At 52.0% G+C, this 21,825-nt stretch overlaps 1 protein-coding gene across 5 annotated transcripts in view; it reads left to right on the top strand.

The window, feature by feature from the left end:
• PITPNM2 (phosphatidylinositol transfer protein membrane associated 2) overlaps window positions 1–21,825 on the top strand; it is a 120,031-nt gene that overhangs the window by 26,563 nt on the left and 71,643 nt on the right. For 4 of the 5 annotated variants that reach the window (XM_023516852.1, XM_023516850.1, XM_023516851.1 and 1 more), the window contains exon 1: window positions 4,695–4,944. The exons of the other annotated variant lie outside the window; for it this stretch is intronic. The gene's annotated coding sequence lies outside the window, so the exon portion shown is untranslated. Of the gene's footprint in view, window positions 1–4,694; window positions 4,945–21,825 lie in introns of those variants that run through there. 5 annotated transcript variants of the gene reach the window in all.

Genomic DNA, 21,825 nt, shown 5'->3' with positions numbered 1-21,825 from the left:
TTTTAATTGTAAATTAAAGTGAAATAAAGTGAAAATTTCCATTTTCCACTCATGCACCACACATTGAAGTGCTCAGTAGCCACCTGGGGCTAGTGGCAGGTGGCGGCCACCACAGTGGATGATGATGCAGGTATAGAACACATCTGTCTTTGAGGAAAGTTCTACTGGGCAGTGGCCAGACCCATGAGGTCGAGATTGTTGCCCCATTTCACAAATGAAGAAGCTGAAGCCAAGAGAGGGGAAATGACTCCTGTACCCAGTCCTTGACTTGAGGTACATTTGGTCTCAGGGTGTGGATGTGGGATTGGCTACACATGCATCTTCCTGCCCAGCTGGCTGCCTTCCCAGGACAGAGGAAGCTGCAGGCCCACTGTGGGCCACACACAGGCTTCTGGGATGCCTTGGGCTCAGGAGCCAGATGGAGCCTCCTCAAATTGGCCACACAGTGGGGAGTGTTGCTCTTGTGGAAAAGCAAAGTGAGATTAGTATTCATTTTTGGACCTCTAAGCCTGCAACTTAGACCAGATCCCTTAGGGGAGACTCAAGGACATTTCACCGGGCTCTGAAAATTTCATTTTTAAAAGTAAAAAGCCAGGCCTGGTGGCATGCACTTGTAGCTCCAGCTATTAGAGAGGATGAGGTAGGAGGGTCGCTTGAGCCTAGGAGTTGGAAGCTACAGTAAGCTATGATTGCCCCGAAAAGCCACTGCACTCCAGCCTGCCATCTCTAAAAAAGCAATAAGAAAGTGAGAGGACAATAACCAAAGGGTGGAAATAGCCAAATGTCTTTCAGCTAATGGGTAATGTATGAACAAAATGGGGTCTGCCCATATAACTCAGCTGTAAAAAAGGAATGAAGTTCTGACACTTGCTACAATGTGGCTGAACCTCAGAAACATCATGCTGAGTGAAAGAAGCCAGACACACAAGGCCACACATTTTAGGATTACCTTTCTATGAAATGTCCAGGAGAGGCAAATCCATAAGGACAGCAGATGGCTGCTGGGGGAGGAGTGGGGAGTGACTACCAGTGGGTATAGGGGGTCTCCGTTGGGAATGATGAAAATGTTCTGGCACCAGAGAGATGGTGGTGGTTCAATCTTGTGAATGTCTTTAATGCTACTGAAGTGAACACTTTAAAATGGTTAAAATGGTAAATTTTATGTTATATGTATTTTACCATGATAAAAAAAAAAAGTGAGAGGAAGCGGTAGTGTCTAGGTGGTGAATATATAGATGTTCATTATAAAATTTTTTCAACTTTGCCATATGGTTGAATACTTTCATAATAAAACATCGAGGGAAAAAGTAAGAAGGGAACTGTGAAGAGAATGTTTCCAAGGCTCCAGCCCACTGTTAGTGGTCTCTGTGTTGGGGCCGTGAGGTCTGGTGGGCTCTGGTGCTGGGCAGGCTCTCGGAGCCTTCGTCCTGAGGGATGCCAAGCTGTAGAGGCAGGGTGCTGGGTGCCGCTGGCGGGGTGCTGGGCAGTGGCTGCCACTATGCTCTAGTCCCTAAGGAAATGCAGTTCTTGGGGTGGGCCCAGCGCTTATGGGTCTTCACCCTCAGCCGTCCCAAGTCTTCCCACCTCAGTGCCTGGGAGTGTGGTTGGTAGAACTCGCTATTATCCCTGTTTGTGATGATGAGACAGAAGGCTAATGAAGTGTGTGTACTTGTCCCTGCCATGTGGTCTCCAGGAAGAGAAACCAAGACCCCATCCCAGACCTCATGACTTTTACCCCAGCCCCAAGGAAGCTCAGAGGTGGCCACAGCCAGTCCTGAAGCTGGGATGTGGGTAGCCACCACTGCTGGGAAGCTGGCAACAGGCTGGGCAGGAGGTGGTGCCCAGCGTGGGGGGCCTGGGAGTCCCTGCCCAACCGCTACCATATCAGGAAGAGTTCCCTCTGCTTGCTGTGCCCCAGGCCTCCCTTCTCTGCTTTCTGCAGGCTGTGGGCCATGGAAACCCTCCCATAGGTGGGCATCCCCTCATCCCTGAAGGTGGGAAAATGTGACTTAGGATGCGGCTACTGATTTTTAGAAATGGGGAGGCAAGGCAGGTGTGGATCTGTAGGGACTCCCTGAATGCCAGGTAATACCTGATTCAGAAGCCATGTGGAGGGGCCCAGGGTGTCTGTGCCCCTGTGGGTCTTGACCCCAGGTCTGGCTAGCAGGGTGGCCTGAAATGAGCAGTAGAGCCCCTGAGACAGGAGGGAAAGCCCTCCTCACCTCCCTTCATCTCAGAGAGGCAGTGGCCACCAGATGCTGTTGCTTCTGCCCACGGGTCCGGCTGGTTCCCCTCCCTGCCAGGCCTCCTGGACCCATAGGCCTGGTCTGGGGGAGGCTGCAGCAGCAGAACTGTGGGATTGGCTCTTGCTGACGCCTTCCCTCCGGCATATGGCTCCTCCGCCCGCCTCAGGCTCTGCCAGCGGCTCCCCTTTCTCCATGGCAACTCAGCTCAGTGGTCCCAGTGGAGGAGAGAAAATCAATTCTCCCTCCTTCCCGCCCTCCCTCTCCACTCCCCACCCCTTCCTCTCTGGCCTGCCTTCCTCCTCGACCCTTTCAGGCTGATAGCAATTCCGCCTGCCCGTCCCAGGGACACGCGTGCTCCTCGGTGTCTTCCTGTCTGCAGGCATGGGAGGCCAGGAGAGCTGAATGCTCCCGGGGGCGGCCGGCTGAGGCCAGCAGCATGGGGAACGTGGACCTCTGCAGGGATGGGGGCTGCCGGCCCACCCCACCCTGGCTCTCATGGCGTGCACCTCCCAGCTCTGACACTTTGCCCCCTCCTGTCCCCTTCCCTCACGTTGGCTTGCTGAAAGGTAATTTTATGTTCCTTCTGAAACATGTCACAGCCTTAGGAAGGGTTTATTAGCAAGGAAGTCTCTGTCATCTGGCCATGTAGCTGCTTGTTTTCCCTCCCGGAGCTGGGATGGTGGAGGAGAGAGGCCTGGTCTGGCATGCTTAGAGCTAGGGGGCATGGTAGAGTTTGGGTTCATGGGGCTGTCCTACAAGGAGCCTATGAGTAGCTTGGCTCCTGCTTCTTGGTGCTTGGGTCCATTCCTCTGGCCCTGCTGCACTTCCATTTTCCACTGTGATTGCTACAGGGCTTGGACATTCTGCTCCCTTGGACCATGGTGGGACCAGGGAGAGAGGAAGAAATTGAGAGACACGCACATGCACCCCAGATGGGGCTGGGCTCCCAGGACTTGCTGGCCACAGGTTGGCCAATTCTCTGATGAATCTTTATCATCTGAAAATGGGAGTTCAGTGGGGGAATGTTTTGTTCTCCCCCACCAGTCCTCCACAACCAACATTTCAAAGAAAATGGTATAGAGAGAATCTTCTGCCAGCTAGTTCCAGGTGGAATGGTTGGTCTGGAGCAGCACCATCTGCTTGGGACAGCCCCTCTGTCACTGGGTTCAGGCAGGATTTCCAAGACCGCTGCCCAGTTGGTTACTACCCTGCACCACCAGGAGTGGCATCCAGGACAGCTCCTATGTGGCTTTACCAGAGGGAATTTGGGGGCTAACTCCCCTGTATAGCCCAGCCGGGACAGGCGGGTGTGCTGCCCCCATGACCTCCACTTCCTGTGCACCAGGCAGTGGAAAAAGAACCCCTGGTTGTCAACAAGAACATCTTTCTCGTTGATGGAAAGTGAGGGCCAAAGAGACCAGATTTAGCACCCAGTTCTTAGAAGCCGAGGGTTTGAATGGTGTCTGCGAGAAAACCCTGTCTGATCTTTAAATAGAAAGCGCACACTAAGTAGCCTCGTCTGACTCAGGAGGGAGCTTCAAAGTTCAAACAGGTACCAGGGAATTTTTAAACTCCACTCTGAAAGGGGCATACAATGTGGGGGGTAACTGCAGAGAGGTCTAGACATTGCTGGGAGTATCTGGGTCCCAGGGTGAGGGTGGGCTTGAGGGTGGGACAAGAATTGGTTCTCAAAGTGAACAGTAGAATGTAGGACTTGGGGTGGCATTGGAAACAGACTCAGGAGCATCTTGGCTGGATTCTATTTTTCATTCCAGCATTCTCTCTGGGAGATTGCTTTAATAACAGAATCAGAGCTTGGAGGCAGGCAGCCTGGGGCAGGACACCCTGCTGGTTCTTGGGTCAGGAATCTGTAAACTTCATTTGTTTATCTCCTCCAAAGCCCTGTTTCTTTAAAACTGCCTCAGAGCCTCCCACAGACCCTGAATTCTTAGTACTTCCCTTTGAGCAATCAGATCAGCTCCTGCCCGGCAAGGCAAGAGGAATGCCATTGTGTCTGCGTCCATCTGCATTATCTTGCCTTCCTCTGCTGGCGGGCTGGAGCCCCCACAAGACCCCCCTGGCATCTGAGCAGCGTGAGGCTTCCTAATGACACCAGCCACGTCTGGATTCTGCCTGGCTTGCCGTGAATTCTGATGGGTTTATGAGTTGTGTGATGGGTGGGGAGGCGGTGTGCTGGTTTTGTTTGGTTTGGTTTTGGTTTGCCAGTGAACGGAAAATCTGATGTGACACCTTAAAGGCCAGCCCACGAGTAGCAGCTCTTGGTTCCGTCTCTGCTCTCAGCCTCCCCACCACTGCCGTTGCCGTTACAGCTGGGGTTCCTGCGCCCCAGGGTCTTTCATGTGCGTCCAGGGCACTCCAAGTGTGCAATCAGTCTACAAGACCAAAGGCTGAAAGGTTGGCCAGACTCAAGCTGGCCTTGGAGGAAGAGAGAGGCAGGCGGATCCTGAGTGCTCTGCGCTGGCCTCCCCGCCCTCCCGGGTCCTTTCTTAGTGGCTGCTCAAAAGTGTAATTTCACGTAGCAGTGACTTACTTGAAAGCATCGTACGGAGCCGCAGAGGGTGTCAGAGCAGCTTGGAGAGGTGGGAGCCCTGGCTGCTGATGGCTCTAGCCTGCGAGAGTGTGGAAAGCTCATTCCAGGAAAAGTGGGATAGTCACCGCGCTGGCTGGCTTTCAGGCGGTGAGTGGTTCCTTCTTCTTTAATTTGATAGGAGTGCTGGGATTCAGGCAAGGGCACACTGGGAAGCCTGGTAGTTCAGACAGACCTCACAAAGCCCATGAGGCTCCGAGGGGAATGTTTGATTTCTTGTTCCCTGGCCTGACTCGAGGGATGTGCTGGGCCAAGCAGGCAGCTCCGTCTCAGGTCAGAGGTTCTGGGACTTAGGACATCTGCCTCCGTCCCTGCCCAGCCCCGTGCCCAGCTTTGGAAAAGTCTGTTCATGGTATTGCATGAATGACTTAAATGGTACAGGAAGAAAGAAGCTCATGCATATTAAATTCTTCCTGGGTCTCTCATGTGATTTCCCTGAATGCACACATACACAGGCATGCATATGCATGCACACACTCACATGCTTATACAAACACACACGTGCATACATCATGCCTGCACAGACATACTCATTCACACAAGCACACACCCACATGCACACATTCACAGATATATTTTTCTCTTCTGCTAGCAGGGTGCATGCACCATTTGGCATTCTGCTGTGGTCATGTGATCCTGTGTAAATGGTTCTCAGTATTGATAAGATCGGACAGCTGTCCTTTTCATGCGTTGCTTTTCAGCTCAGGGTCTTACCTGGTGAGACAGACCATCCCTGTATACTTCTGGAAAGAGCTGCCTCCTTCTCCATCTCTCTTTTCTTTCCCTCTGAGCTCTGCTGCACCAGTCTGGTGTGTTTGTATCTATAGGGGAAGCCCCCAGGTACTTTCTGTCCCAGGCCTCTGAGGGCCTTTAGCCCAGAAGGAAGAGAGTTGTCAGAGAGAGACTGCTAAGCTTATGGTGTGCTGAGCCTCAGGGCTGTGTGTGTGTGCTGTATATGCACATATATGTGTGTGATGTACGAACATATGTGTGTGGCATGTCATGTGTGTATATGGGATGTGTGTGAGGAAGCATATGTGAGTGTGTGTATGTGTGGGTGTGTATGCCCGTACATAAAGTGTGAGCAAGTCGGGTATATGGCAGTGTGTATGAGTGTTGTGGTGTGTACATGCATGCATGCATACATTTGTGTACACACCCTTTCCATGTTGTTTGTGTTTGCATTCTATTTTCCCCCTATTTTTTGGTTCATTCCCAGAGCAGGCTCGGCAGGTTCTCACCCACAGCAGCCCTGGGCTCTTACTGCCCCCTTCGTAGGCACCTCCTCAGATTTCATCTAATCTGACAACTTGCAACCACCCTGGAAGTCTTGGTGTTATCCCTATTTTACATACCAGCAGACTGAGTCTTAGAGGGTGAGTAGCCCACCCTGTGAAGACAGAACCAGAGCTCAGCTCTCTGACTCACTCATCCATTCATTCAGTCACTCATTCATAAGTTACATGTGCAGCCTTATTGACGTTTGGAGACCAGATCCAACTCTGGCCCTTGGGGTGGAGGGAGCCTCATCTGGGAGGAGGCTGAGGATGTCAGAAGAGGGGCAGCCCGAGAGGGACACTTACCCTCCCTGCATGTCGTTTCCACTCATACAGTTGTGTAAGGAAGAGGAAAGGAAGGAAGGACGTGGAGGGCCAGACCAGAAGGAGCAGGTAGCCTGGGTCTGGGGCTGAGCAGGAGGCGAGACTCCTGTGTCTGCTCCACCACCAACCCCACCCATGGCACCTGCCTACTTTACACTAGAGACCTGGGATCACCCACCCTGATCTGCTCTCAAGCTGCTATGGGGGCAGCGTGGCTCTCTTTCTTTGAAAATTTCTTAACATATTAACATATCACCAGGTCAGTCTGCATCGTGGGGTCTGTTTTAAGCTGAGCACTTAGGCACTGGTGGCTCAGCATAGTAGAAGGGACAGTGCACATGAGATCTGTGCCTTGGTTTTCTGGTCTGTAACACAGAGATAACTGTTTCACGTACCTTAATAGGGAGGGACAGATATGAACTGCTTGAAAATGAACCATGTGTGTCGGCAGCAGTGGGGCGGTAGCTGTCGTTACAGACAATACATTCCAGGAAGATACTCACCCCTGGGTCAGAAGAGATCGTATGCCCATGTAGATGTGTTTAGGGAGAGGGAAGAGCACAAACGTGTGGCAGTTGGGTAGAGCATAGATAGGAGTGCTTATGTTAGTTTTACAACTTTTCCGTAAGCTAGAGATTATGTAGAAATAAGATGTAAAAAACAAATAATAAGACTCAGGCTTTTAAGAGCTCGTCCCCAAATGTGGACAGAATACTTATGGAGAAGAGGAAAGTTTGTACCTTAAGGATCCCATACAAAGTCAAAGGAATAAAACCAAAGCCCCAGCCTTGTGGATGCTGCAGGTGGCTGGCCTCTACAGGGGATGGGAATTCTGGGGCAGTGGATGGGATCTCCCTAGGCAGGGCTCTCCCTGAGTACAGAGGGCCTCCAAGGCAGCTCTTTCTGAGCTCAGGATTCAGGCTGGCATGCCTTCCCCAGAGCCTCTTCTTCCAGAACTTCAGGTGAAAGAAAGTTGTCTCTTGTGATGATTTTTTGACAGGGTGCTGGTGCAATATGCAGGGCCAGGTGCAGTGCTCACGCCTGTAATCCTAGCACTCTGGGAAGCAGAGGCAAGTGGATTGCTTGAGCTCGGGAGTTCAAGACCAGCCTGAGCAAAAGCGAGACCCCATCTCTACTAAAAATAGAAAAATTGAGGCAAGAAGATGGTTTGAGCCCAAGAGTGGAGGTTGCTGTGAGCTATGATAGCACAGGACTCTACACAGGGTGACACCTTAACTCTGTCTCAAAAAAAAAAAAAAGGTTAACTGGTGCAATGTGCAGGTGAGGGGTCACCCATTGGCCTGCTATTGCCCAGCCTCTTGAGAGCCCTTTCAGATAAATGTCCCACCTCAAAAACTTGAGCAGCTATTAAGAGAGAGAGCACACCAGATGTGGAGCCCAAGAGTCTAGAGCCCTGGTTGTGTTCCATGTAGACCTCATCAAACCCCTGCTGTCTGCCTGACAAAGCCAAGCGTGGTAGAAATGAATGAACCAGGGACCTGCATGTGTTTACCACCCTGCAAAGTGCAAATGTGTCTTGGGAGAGGACAGGAGAGGGTGGTTGCCAGTCTTAACTCAATATCTGTTCTATTTCTCAGTTTCCCTCCCTTGTTGCCATAGCAAGAGGAACTTTCCTCACTAGGTCCCCTGCCTCTCTCAATGTGAGGCAATGCACAGAGAGCAGAGGGGAGGGAAAATGTAAGTCCACTCTTTGCCATTGGTCTGGTTGTGAGCTCTTAGAGAATTCCCTTGGCCTCTCTGAGCTCAGTTTCCTGGTTTGCACAACAGGGTTAGAGATGGATGCCCTCAGGGGACTGAGAAGGACAAAGAGACGGAGCACTTGGTTCCACGCTGGCGTCCTCATGTTGCCCGTCACCCTGTGCCCTTGTGAAGCACTTCACAGCTTTCTAGGCGTGGGCACACCATTATCACAGCCTGTGGCTGTGAACGGGCTGCACAGACAGGGAATGGGGAACAGTTAAATTTAAAATGCTCTTGCCGCCTGATTTCACTTGCCTGCTGGGCTCATGCTAATTGCATGGCTGAAGTTCTCTCTCCAGAACTTTAGGTTCCTGGGATGGTGAAGATTGGGAGTAGTAGGCTGCTCTTCTGGGTGGTAACCACATAGATCCAGGGTTGAGTCCTGGCTGTGCAGCCTGTGGAAGTTGCCTAATCCCATTGTGCCTCATCCCACTGCACCTTGGTTTCCTGTTGTGCAGAATGGCGATTGTCCCCACCCTTCTTTCTGTGTTGCCTGAAAGTCCTCTGTGCTCCTTACTTGGCTCATAGAAGGATCATATGAAGGGAGTGTTTGTTTCATAGGGATGTCTTGTAGTGTGGGTTGGTTCAGCTGGCCACTCTACATCTGAGGTTGCCCTGGGATCAGGGCCAGGCCAGCTACTGCTTTTCATGCTCCTAAATGTTTGGAGAGCCTGTGTTGCGTCTCAGCCAGCAGAGCTTTCTGGCATCAAGAGGCATGGTCACTGGGCTGTCTGTGCCCCACCAGCCACCTGAATCTAGAACTGCTCCCTGGACTATGTTTGCCTTCAGGGGCAGGTGGGCAGGTCTCTCTCTGGCTGGGCAGACACAGAGAGACAGGACACACTGTTAGCAGTGTTGCTAATGGAGAACCAAGGCATGGAGAGGGGGTGATGAGCAGCTCTGTGTCGCATGGCTGGAGCTCAAGTGTGGCCATAGTGCCAAGGAGGGGCCTACCCTGCAGCAGAAAGAAGGCAGGGGTTGGAATTTTGCTTGAATCCCCAGCCAGTAGCTTTGGCTCGGAGGAGAGGAGCCAGCATGCCCTCTCTGCTGCCTGTAGCCTGCTGCCCACCCTACTCAAGAGTTCCACCTGCCTCTGCCTGGTACTCATTCCTGAACAAACTAGGGTCCTAGGTCAGACCTGACAGATGGGGAGATTGGCACTTGGGACCACACCAAGCTGGGCCAGCCGTGTAGGTTCCCATGGCAGTACATAGTTTACTGTCCCCTCTCTACTGGCCTCCGCCTCTCCCCCCGCCCCCAGTGCCCCTATCTCCCTATTTGCAGCTGAGGAAGGGCCCAGCTGGTGACTCGGCAGCATCCCTTCCACGTAGCCCCAGCATGAGTCAGGGATTCTCTGGGTTGGGGTGATACATGAGGGGCATATTACTGTGGGTATCCCCCTGCAACTAGCCTGGGATGAAGACTGGTTGTTCCCATGGGGTTAATTGCAAGGCACAGGGCTCAGGCCGAGGGTCCTTCTTGGAAGAGGCCTGGCCTGTGTGGGCATTACTGCCCAACATGCTCTTCCCCAGCTCACCCTCATTGCTCTGCCGGTAGGGTCTGGCCACTCTGGGGACTCTTCCTCTCACTGCCAGTCCGTGAATGAGGTGCCAAAGAGCAGAGCTGACATTTGGCTGCCACGTTGCTGTTTCCCATGCACATTGCATCAGGGTCACCAGCTGGATCTTGCTGTGGCCTTGTGAGATGGTCAGGGCAGATGACCAGGATCTGTCAGGGTGCAGAAGTTGAGCAACCTGCTCAAGGTCAGACAACTGTTCCAGGACAGAGTTTGGAAACAGAAACCATTTACCTAACAAATATTTGCTGGTCACCTACCTTTATGGGGCAAATGTTCTGACCAAGCCCAGGGTAAAACATTTTGAACCTGGGATAGGCCCCAACCTGAAGGCAAACATGTGGCTATACTCAGTACAGGGTGATAAAGGCCAAGAGAAAAATCAGCGCAGGTGTCTGGGTGGGGGCAAGGGAAGGAGGGGTGTCCTACTCCACAAGGCAGGGGGAGGCTTCCTAGAGGCCTGAAAGGAGAGAGATTCTTTGATCACAGAGGACTCCAGGCCTAGGAGAGCTGAGGATGCCACCTTACCCTGCCTGAGCCTTTAGCAAGCCTGGTGTCACCTCTGTTGTCTCTGTCTGTACACGATGGGGCCAATCTCTTCCCACTAACCTTGGGGGCTCTGTTTGAGACACAGGCCCCTGGGACCCTCACACACAGGTTTTGATCCAGCAGGTCTGGGAGGGAGGACATCTTAAACAACCTCACTAGCGTCCTAAAGCAGTTTACCCTAGAACTTCAATGTGAGAAGCACTAGAGCTTTGAGGTTATTAGTCCTAGAATGGCCTTGACCATCTTTCTTGGTGTGCGCAGAGCCCATGGTGCTGGGATGGTGGAGGCACCAGGGATTTACAAATGAAAATGATGCTGCCTGAAAGGTTTTTCAGAGGTACAGGTGGGGAGGGTACTGAGCCAGTCAGAGTGGGGGGCATTTCTAGCATTTCTTTCTTTTTGTTTTGAGATAGGGTCTTGCTCTGTTGCCCAGACTAGAATGCAGAGGCATCATCATACCTAATAGCAACCTTAAACTCCTGCCTCACCTTCTAGAGTAGCTGGGAATACAGGTGCCCACCACCACAATGGCTAATTTTTCTATTTTTGGTAAAGAGGGAGTCTCCTTCTTGCTTGGGCTAGTGTCAAACTACTGGCCTCAAGTGATCATCTCCTTCTTTGTCCTCCCAAAGTGCTGGGATTTTAGGCATGAGCAACCATACCCTGCCTCATATTTCTAGCATTGCTCATCAGAGAAAATTTCAATCCCCACATTAGGGCATATTCCTTGGGCTGGTACTTAGGGCTGATGTGTCTGAGGATTTTTAGCAAAGCCAAAGTCTGCTGGCCTGGGCAGATGTGAAGGTCTTCAGGAGGCTGTCCCGGTACCAGACTGAGGCAGCGGGGAGGGTACTCTAGGCAGAGTGGCCACTTCCTCTTGAGTGTTTCAACTGCCTGGGACATAGGCAGACCTCTCAATGCTGGCTCCTCAAGTGCCCTGAGCTAATTGGACCACAGCCTTGGTAACAGCCTGGTGACAGGCTAACTCAGTCCTGCCCAGGCGCTGGTGTCACCCTCTCTGCCAGGAGGCCATTGGCTCTACTCCTACAGGGAGCCCAGAGCAGGGAGCACTGGCTGACATGCATGTGGTCAGCACAGAGTATATCCAGTGTCTTAATGCCACAAACCTCATTTCCTGGGGCTGCCATCACAAATGACCACAAAACTAGGTGGCTTAAAGAGCAGAAATATGTCCTCTCACAGCTCTGGAGGCCAGAAGTCTAAAATTAAGGTCTGAGCAGGGCTGTCCTCCTTCTGAGGGCTCTGGGAAGCTCCTTCCTTGCCCTTTCCAGTTCCTAGTGGCCCAGAGTATGCCTGGGCATATGGTTGCATCACTCTAGTTTCTGCCTCTGTTCTCATTCCTTCTCCTCTGTGTCTCTCTGTGTCCTCTTTTCTTTTCTTTTTTTTTTTTTTTTTTTTTTTGAGACAGAGTCTCACTTTGTTGCCCTTGGTAGAGTGCTGTGGTGTCTTAGCTCACAGCAACCTCAAACTCTTGGGCTCAAGTGATTCTCTTACCTCAGCCTCCCAAGTAGCTGAGACTATAGGTGCCCACCACAACACCCTGCTATTTTTAGAGATGAGGCTCAGCTCTGACTCAGGCTGGTCTTGAACCTATGAGCTCAGGCTGATCTTGAACCAATCCACCCACCTTGGCTTCTCAGAGTGCTAGGATTATAGGCGTGAGCCACCGCTCCTGGCCATGTGTCCTGTCTTATAAGGATGTTAGTCATTGGATTTTGAGCACATCCTAAATCCAATATGATTTCATCTCAAAATGGTCAACTAGTAACAACCACAAAGACCCTATTTCCAAATAAGGTCATGTTCTGAGGGTCCAGGTGGATGTGAGTTTAAGCTGGGGGTGAGGATGCTACTCCGTCCTCTATAGCCAGCAGGCAGAAAGCCACCAGATAAAGGGCAAGGATCTGCATTGGCCAGGGAGCTCAGCCTGGCTGCTGGTCCCAGGAAACAGATCTAGAGCTTTCAGCAGCCACAACCCCCATTGTCAGAAAGGCCAGAGCAGGGGAGGTTGCCCAGTGGGCAGCCACCCAGAGAGGATGTGCCAGCCACACACCTATTTGTTATTTTTTTCTATACCATCTACTTTTTTGTAGCAGTCACCTATTTTAAGGCGTCCCAGAGAAAAAAGGCTGAATGTAGCTCTGAAGAGCCATTCAATACCTGGTGTGAATTCCAGGGAGATAGACTTTGCTCAGCCTAAGAACTTTCTAGCAGTACCTTGTAAGTGGTCAGCAGCCTATCCAGCAGCCTATCCTAGGAGGCGACCAAACCCTTCTCACAGGGTGGGCATTGCAGAGAGGATTTTTGCCACCCAGAGCTGAATCTGTGCTCATCCCAGGGATTCATGGGCACACCTGACATCTGTGATGTGACATCAGGGACTTCCCCAGGGCAGTGCAGATGATGGTGGTAGAGCCATCCTCAAGGCCCAGCAGCCCTCCTCCTATTTGGCTTGTGAATTTGTGAGTGGTGGAGGGGTAAGTACCCACAGTATTTCTGGCTCCAGTACATCAGGGGTGATGGCTCCCTCTTCCTGTCCTTTCACACTGACTGTCTTATAGCTGTGTCTTCTCTGCCTCTCATCAGGCACCCCGCACTCTCTCTGGACACTCAGCCTCCTTTCCTCCAAGTACTATACCTGAACTCAGCTCTGGCTCCCTGAGCTCCTTATGGTATCCCACCCTTTCACCACCACTCCCAGGTACACAGTGGAGCCGCTATCTCCACACTTGGGGCCTGTCAGAGCCTTACAGTCTGTGTGCTGTGGCTGTCACATCCAGCAGTGAATGTGATATTGGTCGCTATACAATCATATGCACACTAGGCTGCATGAGGAACGTATGAGGCCGAGCTCCCCTGTGCCCTGCCACAGACCTTGTGAGAGTCTCTGCTCCACATTTCCTTTGGTTAATGAAAGGCCATATTGCTGCTCTGTGGAGTGCTTCCTGCTTCTGACTTCTAGAAGTCTCTGCTTTCCAGGGATGGCAAGAGAGGCTCTGAGCATAGAAAGTCTCCAAGAGCTACAGTCCCTGACTCTAGCACAAGTATCCCCATGGCTGCCTGGCCACCATCTGTACCTTCCCTCCTTCCTGTTCTGATGACATCCCTTCAGGTTCCCTAGCTAGCCCAGGGTGCCTGTTGGCTGGAGCCACTGCCTCTCACCCAGAGGCTTATAGTTTTTGGATTGAGGTGAGAGTCACATAATGCACAGTTAATCATTTTAAAGTGAACAGTTCCTACTGGCCTCTTGCAGGTCTCACACCAACTCAGCAAGTGACCTCAGACATATCCCTTCCCTTCTCTGAGCCCTTTCTTCTTACCTGTCAAAAAGACATAATCACCTGGGACAAGGTGTGTCAGCTCCTTACATGGAGCCTGATGCCTAGGAAATACCCTATAACTGGGTATTCTTGTCTTGTTCTTCCTGCCTCTCTCACCAGCCCTGCAGTGCCCTGTTCATCCTGTCCATGGTGTCTGCCAACTCCAGGTAGGGCCCTGTGGCCTGTCCCTGGGACCAGATGGCTCTCTTTCTGCCCCTGAGCAGAGTCCTAGGTGTCCTGTGACAGTGACCAAAGGGCTGTGAAGAGGCCTGGACACTGGATGGGACTTTCTGGTCCCTGCTCCTCTGGTGTTTTAGATGCTCTTCAGAGCTTTCTCAGTGGCTTCTTAGGCCTGACCTCATAGACTGATTGGACAGCTGCTCTAGGCTCTGCACTAAGGTTGTACAAGGATGGACAGGTACCTCATGTGGCAGTCCACAGGCTTCCAGCGGCCACAGGTGGTCAGAGCCTGCAGGCTGGGACTGTAGGCAGACACAGCAGGCCGAGGTTACAAGCGTCTCATTTGTCAGGGCCTCATTGTCACCTCTTTGAATCCCACCTGCCCTATGAAGGGGAGTGGTGTTCCTACCAATAAGTAAACCTAGGCTGATTAAGAGACTTGCTCAAGGATGAAGCTGGAGTCTGAACTTGGTCTGGTCCCATACCTAGTCTTTCTCCTTCTATCTTGGTGCCTCTGACTTGTTTGTTTGTTTCCCACTACCTTTTTGCTTTTTGCAGGGTGAGGGTGACTGTGCTTGCCTCCCACCTCCCCCGGCCTTCCCCCGTTCCTGCTGTTCTGTTCAGGGCTGTTCAGCACCTCCTCACTTCCCACCCTGTTGACATAGGGCTGATGCTGAGCTGGTTTTGTTTTTGACCCAGTCAGCCTGGCAGGGAAGTGGCAGGCTGTGTGCAGAGCTTCCCAAAATAGCCCCAGGCTCCCCGCCAAAGATAGAGGAGCCAGACTGTGTGCAATGGGCCTGGACTGGGCCTTGAATGATGACTTAGGTCCCTGCACTCTGGCCCCACACTGCCCCACAGCCCAAGTCCTAGGTCTCCTCCATACAGTTATGCCTGTAGGTGGTGGCCTTGTTCTCAGGAGGTCCAAGAGGTTGCTGTGGGCCACCAGCCTCAAGTTGCTGGTTGGGATGGAACCCAGAATCAGGAGTTCTTCATCCTCTTCCTGTTACTGACTTGCTCGATGACCTTGACCAAGGCGCCATTGTTCTTTTGGCTTCCATTTTCCAGTTTGGGATGGGACAAGCACTTCTGTCCCAAGCTTTACTGCCTGGCAGTATTGTTGGCAGGGCCTCGTAGGACAGCAGGTAGAGGTCTCAACAGATGCCAGGGAGGTTAATGATAACACATAGTGACAAACTAATAGCTTGAGTGGCTTTTAATAACTGATGAGTTATTTCTCCTAATCCTGACTATTCTGAGTGTGAAGGCACAGTTCAAGGGGAAACTCGCCCTGAGCAAGGCTAGACCCAACACCATCATCGTTGTAGTAATAATGGTGGCTGTGGCTATTTCTTAGGTGTCGTGTCCTGGGCACTTTGCCTTCATTATCCTTAATTTATTCTTCCTACTAACTTATTATGTATATGTGGTATTAGATCTAGTTTTATAAATATGAGAACTGAGGCTTAAAGTTTTAAGTAACTTGCTAGAGACCAAGTGAGGGATTAGACCTGGTTGGGAACACCATTCTGACGACAAAGCCTGCCCTCTATCTTGTATGTTGTGGCCCCCTGTCTAGGGCAAGCCTGTCACTGCTCTAGGCTTTTCCCTCCAGACCCTGAGCCCAGTTTCTTGGCATCCAAGAGCAGCCAGAGCATCCAGAAGGTTCCGTCTACATTCAGATTCAGAGAATGCTGGTGTAGGACAGAAACCTGCAAAGGGCCTACCTCAAAACAGAGCCCTTGGAGGATGGGAGGCATTTCTGGGACTGAAGAAGCCACTCATTTATAGCCCCCCTTATTTACATTGTATATTTAAGAAACTCCATGGAACAAGGTCAGCAAGAGTCTCCAAGGGGCACTTGCAAACTCCCCACAAAGCCCTGTGAGGCCCTTGTCACTCAAACTGTGCAGGTGAGGAAACAGTTCAGCCAAAGGCTCAGGCCACCCCTTGAAGGCCACTGGCTTGGCAGTGGCAGTGCTGGGCCCAGGGCCCAGTCCGTCTGGCGCCTGTCCCCCTCCATGGTACAGAGCTGGGGAAGCTTTCTACTTCCCAGTGCAGCCCTGCTCCTCACCCCTGTGCGCTTTCTCCCCCCTTCCCTCCGCCGCCCCCAGTCCATGCACAGGCCAGGATACAAACATTGCTGTTGTCAGCAAGGGCAGAGATTGGCCTTAGTAGGGGTCATTGGCCACTGGGGCTGGAGAGACTCCATCCCCAGAGCTGGGCTCCAGGTCCTTTTTAACCTGTGTACATAGAGCTGTTGTGATTGTATTTATAGGTATTGCCATTAGCGTGTTTGTGTGTGTGTGTGTGCACATGTGCAAATTTGATTTTGTTTGTGACTCATCTCCTTGGTTGTGCTTTCCAAGGTCAGAGGACCTGGTGACTTTTAGGGGCAGGGCATGGGTAACCTTTACTCCACTGCCTTGGTTGTGGGATGAACCCAGGCGGATGTGCAAATAGGTCACACTGATACATAGTGAGAACATTAAAATGCAGATCCACAATTCCTTATTCTAAATTCTAAAATGCAGCAAGCTCTGAAACCAAATGCTTTTTTGTAACTCATTTGGCAGCAAACTCGCCTGAATTGAGGTGAGGCTATTTATAGTCCAAGTGAGGCTATTTTTAGTCTTCATGTATTCTATATTCATATGTTTTACTGCAGAGAGTTCAACGTATTTGATTATTGGATGCTGCTGAGGTGTGCAGTATTACCTGGCTAAGTGCAGGGAATTCTGAAATCTCGGGCACATCTGGCCCCGAGGGCAAGAGCTCTGTGCTTGCTTGCTGATTAGAAATAGCCTCTGTCCTCTATCACTTCTATCCTTCCTTGGGATTCTTGGAGCTAAGGGGGCAATGGTGCCTGCTGATGCCTCCAGGTCCCCTCCCAGGCCCCCCAGCTGCAGCCCCTGGCAGTGCCCAGCGGTTAGATATTTTTAATATCACTGTGGGCGATAGAACACATCTCTGTTGCCAGGCACAGTGTGGGGTGCGTTTAAAGCTTGTGCCTAACCCCCTGTTGGAAGTATCAGCACCTCCTTTTATAGATGAGTACACCAAGACTCCATTGTCGGTATTGGATCTGAGAACAGACAGGTGAGAGAGGTGGACACTGGAGGTGAACTCTACCTTCCATCTTTCTGCCTCTCTGGGAGGGAGTCTGGAGATGCTGCCACCCGTCACCCTGGATTTACAGCCAAGGCAGGTTGAAATTGGGAGAGAGAATGCAGAAGGAGATCCAGGAGCATGGGAGGGGAGCAGGAGGACCGAGGTAAGCCAGGCCACCACCCCTCGGCAGGGAAAGGATGGAGCAGGGGCCACTGCAAGGCCTACTCCTTGGAGAGTCCTTTGTGTAAGAGCACCTGTGCTTCCCTCTCTCTCCCCACCCCCTTGGCTGTTCCCAGCAGCTGATGCCTGGCAGGCAGTGGCCCGTACCCTCTTGCCCTCAGAGCTGCTCCGACACTTGGGTCTTCTCCCCAGCCCTCCCTGAATCTGCAGGCACATAGGAAGAGGACATAACTCTGCCCAAACCTTGTCTTCCAGCTGTTCTTGGGGACCCTGCTGGGAGCTACTTCCCCCTACAACCTTCTGGGTGTAGCAGCTTTGCAGGCCCTGACATACCAAATTCCTGCACACCTCATTGTCTAGGCTCTTTCCTATGTGTGTCCTGTGAGACACTTCATCTTGGTGATGATCTGAGGGCCCCCAGCATCTACCATGGACTGCCACAGAGCCTTTGCCTACTGTGGTCACCTCCCACCCACCCTACCCAAGCCAGACAAACCTGCAGTGCAGGGAAAGGGCCTGATCCTGGGGAGCAAAGCAAAGCATCTAGGCAGGAGTCACAGCTGTACTGGTTGACCAGCTTTGGGTAGTGCCTTATACCCTTCCCCCATGCCACTACCAGGGATTGTCTCTGTGACCCCTGTGGAGTCAGAGAGTTTCTCAGAGCTGCCACAAGCTTAGAGAAGTCAGCTGTGGCCCGTATAGAGAGCTCTGGGGTCAGAGGTAGGGGCCCTGGCTCCCTAGAGGGAGGGAGGCATACGTGGGTGGGCAATGCGTGTGTGGATGGGCGTGTGCAGGGGCGGATGAACAGATCAGCTTCCTGCCCCTCTCTGGGCCATAGTTTCCCCTCTACCCAATGATGGGGTTGGGTTACAAGTTTTCCTGTAATGTCTGTGTTTTGCGATTGCATTGGTGTCAACCTAGCACCCTCCAAGACTCCTGCCCTAACCCTGGGTAACAGTTTATACTTATAAAAAGCTCCACACCTGTACCCAGGGGCCCTGGGACCTCTCTGGGCCCCCCTTCTACTCACACTGGGCCTTCCCTGCTCTGGCCCAGCACCCTCTCTGCACTCTCCCCTTCCATTGGATATGCAGTTCTCTTCCAGAACTGTTTGTTTATTTGTGGCTGTGGTGATTTGTGTGTCCTCACATACAATCCCTTCCTCCAGACAAGTCTACATTCATGGAGGGTGAGTAGATAAGGGTTGGAAGTGTCTTGCCACTGAGGGCTTGGCAGCGGGGAACTGACTCTAGTGAGGAGCCATGGACCAAGTGGCTTGACTGCCAAGGCAGCTTAGAAGGTTGGGTGTTTCTGGCAGAGATGGGGACCAGGTGATGGCATGCAGGCAGGCTGGGTCCTCAAGAGTGAGGGTATCAGTTTATAAGCCTGTGTAAGACCCCACGTGCTAGCCTAAGGGGCTCAGGGGTGCTTTGATGAAAGAAGGTGAATTCTCGAGGATTTTAACCAGATGATGTCCCAGTTAATTCCTCTCTCCTATAGTGTGCTGGGGACATCTTCTGTTTAAGCAGGGGGCAGGCACAGTGGCTCATGCCTGTGATCCTAGCACTCTGGGAGGCTGAGGTGAGTGGATTGCCTGAGCCCATGGTCTTGAAGAGCAAGAGTGAGACCCTGTCTCTACTAAAAATAGAAAAAAATTAGCCAGGCGTTGTGGCCAGTACCTGTAGTCCAAGCTACGCAGGAGTCTGAGGCAAGAGGATCACTTGAGTCTATGAGTTTGAGGTTACTGTGAGCTGTGATACCACAGCACTCTACCCAGGGTAACAGTGAAACTCTGTCTCAAAACAAACAAAAAAGGCCAACTTTGAAAACCCACCCATGATTTGTGCTGTGAGCCCTCAGGGGCTGGGGTTGATAAGAGGAGCTGGGTGCCAGCTCACCAGAGGGAAAGCTGCTGGACTCAGGGAGAAAGGAGGGAAACTGATACCTATAGTTCTGTCTGACCTTTTTTTTTTCTGATTCTTTTTTTGCTGTGAAGTTCACATAACATAAACTTTAACCATGTTAAAGTGCACAGTTCGGTGGCATTTATTACTTTCATAAGGTTGCCCAAATACCACCTCTTATCTAGTGTCCTAGATGGAAATGTTCTGGAACTATCTAAAAGAAAACCCTGTCCCCATTAAAGAGTCACTCCCTGTTCCTCCCTCCTCCGGTCCCCAGCCACCAGCAATCTGCTTTGCCTCTCTGATTTGTCTATTCCAGATGCTTCATATCCATAGAATCCTGTGCACAGCAGATACTGGGGACCTTTCTGCCTGACTCTTAAGCTCCACTCTGCCCCTTCTGGGGCACTTTATACTTCTTGGTCTGTGACCCTCAGGCCAGGCCTGTGTCCAGTGTGGGTGTAGTTCCCAGCCTCCCAAGAGAGAAGCACAGATATATTGTATGAAAACAAGTCAACTGTCAGCTTGATCTGTGGGGGAAGTAAGCCCCTGCCCTTCTGGGGGTGTTGATGGGGTATGTGGCCGGTACTGGGGGCACAAAGCGCACAGGCCCAGTTCTGAAAGATGCAGAGCTGCGGGACAGTTGTGGCTGCCTGGGCAGGTGCCTCCCTGGCCTCCTCTGGGCCCTCCACTATAACTCAGGGACCATGTACTAAATTTAGACTAAGTGGCTTAGTGTGCTCCATAGAAAGAGGCAGAGGTGACCACGTGACTCACCCCTCTCCAGGTGGCCCCTGGAAGAGCCCCCAGAAGGGGTCCCACACCTGTGAGTGCCTTGCCTCTCACCGTTTGGAAATACATGACTCTCTCCAACCCTTGGTTGGGCTTCTCCCTGCTTGGTTCTCTCCCTGCCCAGATGCACCTCCCCCAGGTGTGCAGAGTGCCCAGCCCCGTGCTCAGCCCTGAAGACACAAAGGTGACGCAGACCTTGACACTGCCCTGAGCCCCAATGTAGGGGGTGGTGAGAGCTGGGATGGGATGTTCCAGGGCACCCGGGCACCCAGCCTTGCCCAGAGCAGTCTTAGAGGCCTTCTCAGAGCATCAGCTGCAAAAGCTCAGTCTTAACAGTCTTAACGGATGCTTTGAGAGTTTTCCAAGTAGACAAGGTGGGAAAGGGCTTTTTCCACAGAAGGACCAGCAAGTGTGAACTTCAGCAAATGCTTTGAGCTACAGTTACAAGGCTCCCATGGTGCGCTGGGGATGGAGGTGTGAGAGGTGAGCGTTGCCCTTGAAGGGCTTTGGAACTCGGGGGACTGGGGTGTGAAGCTGCTGGCAGTGAATAGGGAACAGCCAGCAACTGGGAACAGCAAGGGCATGGAAAGTGGAGAAGGACCTAGAGAAGTCATGGGGTAGGGTGTGGTGGTCTTGTGACATTCCAGGGAGCTGGCAGACCTGTCTGATTTGCACTGGGAAAATGCCCTCTGATGGCTTCTAGAAGGAGGATTTCAGAGAACCCTAACTGGAGGCATGGAGACCAATTAAGAGGCTGTCTCTGTTGCCCAGGGACAGCTAATGTGGACAGAAACCAAGTGTCTGTGAGGGGGATGGAGAGGCAGGAGCAAACAAGAGAGAGACATTACAGGTGTGATTCACAGGCTTAGGGCTTGGGCGTGAATGACACGGAACCTACAGTAGAGGGACCTCTGGTGGCTCTTAGGGACTGGATACATGTTCTGCCCTTGTCCCCAGCAGCCATGCGACTTTGGCTAAATTGTATGATCTCGCCCAGCCTTGGTTTATTCTTCTACAAAATGCCCAAAAGGAAGAAGCAAGGAATGTGGGTTCATAAAAACTTAGAAGCGTAGAAGGCCAGGGAACAAAGGTGTGGGTCATTCTTGCTGCCCTGTGGCCCTGAGAGCAGGGAGCACTCATCAGTGTGCAGTACAGATCCCCAGGGCTTGTGGTTCTGCCAGAGGTCATACCCCCACTTCTGGATCCTTGGGTCTGTTCAGATTGAGGGTCTCAGACCCTCTCCCTGGCTCCGGGATTAGCCGAACCTAGTTTCCCCATAGCCTTGCCCATATCTCCTTCTCGGTGGTTAATAATTCAGGACAAGCCAAATGGTCCTGCTTTCTCTCCCTCCCTCTCTGCCACAGCCTTCAGAGTGGGCATGGGGGAGCCTACAAGGCTTAGCTGCTTTTAGCTCAGAGGAACTCTGACCGGGCACCCCAACTTCAGAGCCCATAGGCCCCTTGCCTGGAGAAACAGAGAGAGCCCTTAGAAATCCTGGTCCTGCCTCCTGCCCTATCCCTTGTTTCAGATGAGGTCTATCCAGGGCATGTTGTACATCCTGGCAGGGTGAGGAGACCAGTGGCACTGTTTGCACTCTCAGGAACATGCCCAATGTTCCTGTGAGAAAGGAATTAGAAAGGAGTTCTCATTCACATGCTGTCAGGCTCACTCATTCACACTTAACACGTTTGGTACGTGAGAGCACCGACTTGCCCCTGGCCAAGTAATGGATCATGGCCTCGATTCCCAGTCTACGCCTGCTCCATGTGCCTGGGTCTACACAGCCCTGTAGGGAAAACGGTCAGGTATTCCCTGTTCCCTGTGGTCCCTGGCCCCCATCTTGGTGAAATCTGTGCCCAGGACCCTTGAATGAGCTATGTTTGGGAGTCTGGAGCCAAGATGGCGAACTGCAGCCAGCTTTTTACAGACGCTCCCGTCCAGAAGGAGGCTGAAAGGACAGAACCTTAGCAAATTAGCTG

The sequence above is a fragment of the Otolemur garnettii genome, unplaced genomic scaffold, assembly GCF_000181295.1.
Source record: "Otolemur garnettii isolate 467f Iridium unplaced genomic scaffold, OtoGar3 scaffold00099, whole genome shotgun sequence".
Classification (NCBI taxonomy): Eukaryota; Metazoa; Chordata; class Mammalia; order Primates; family Galagidae; genus Otolemur; species Otolemur garnettii.
This window is presented reverse-complemented; position numbering and strand designations above follow the sequence as displayed.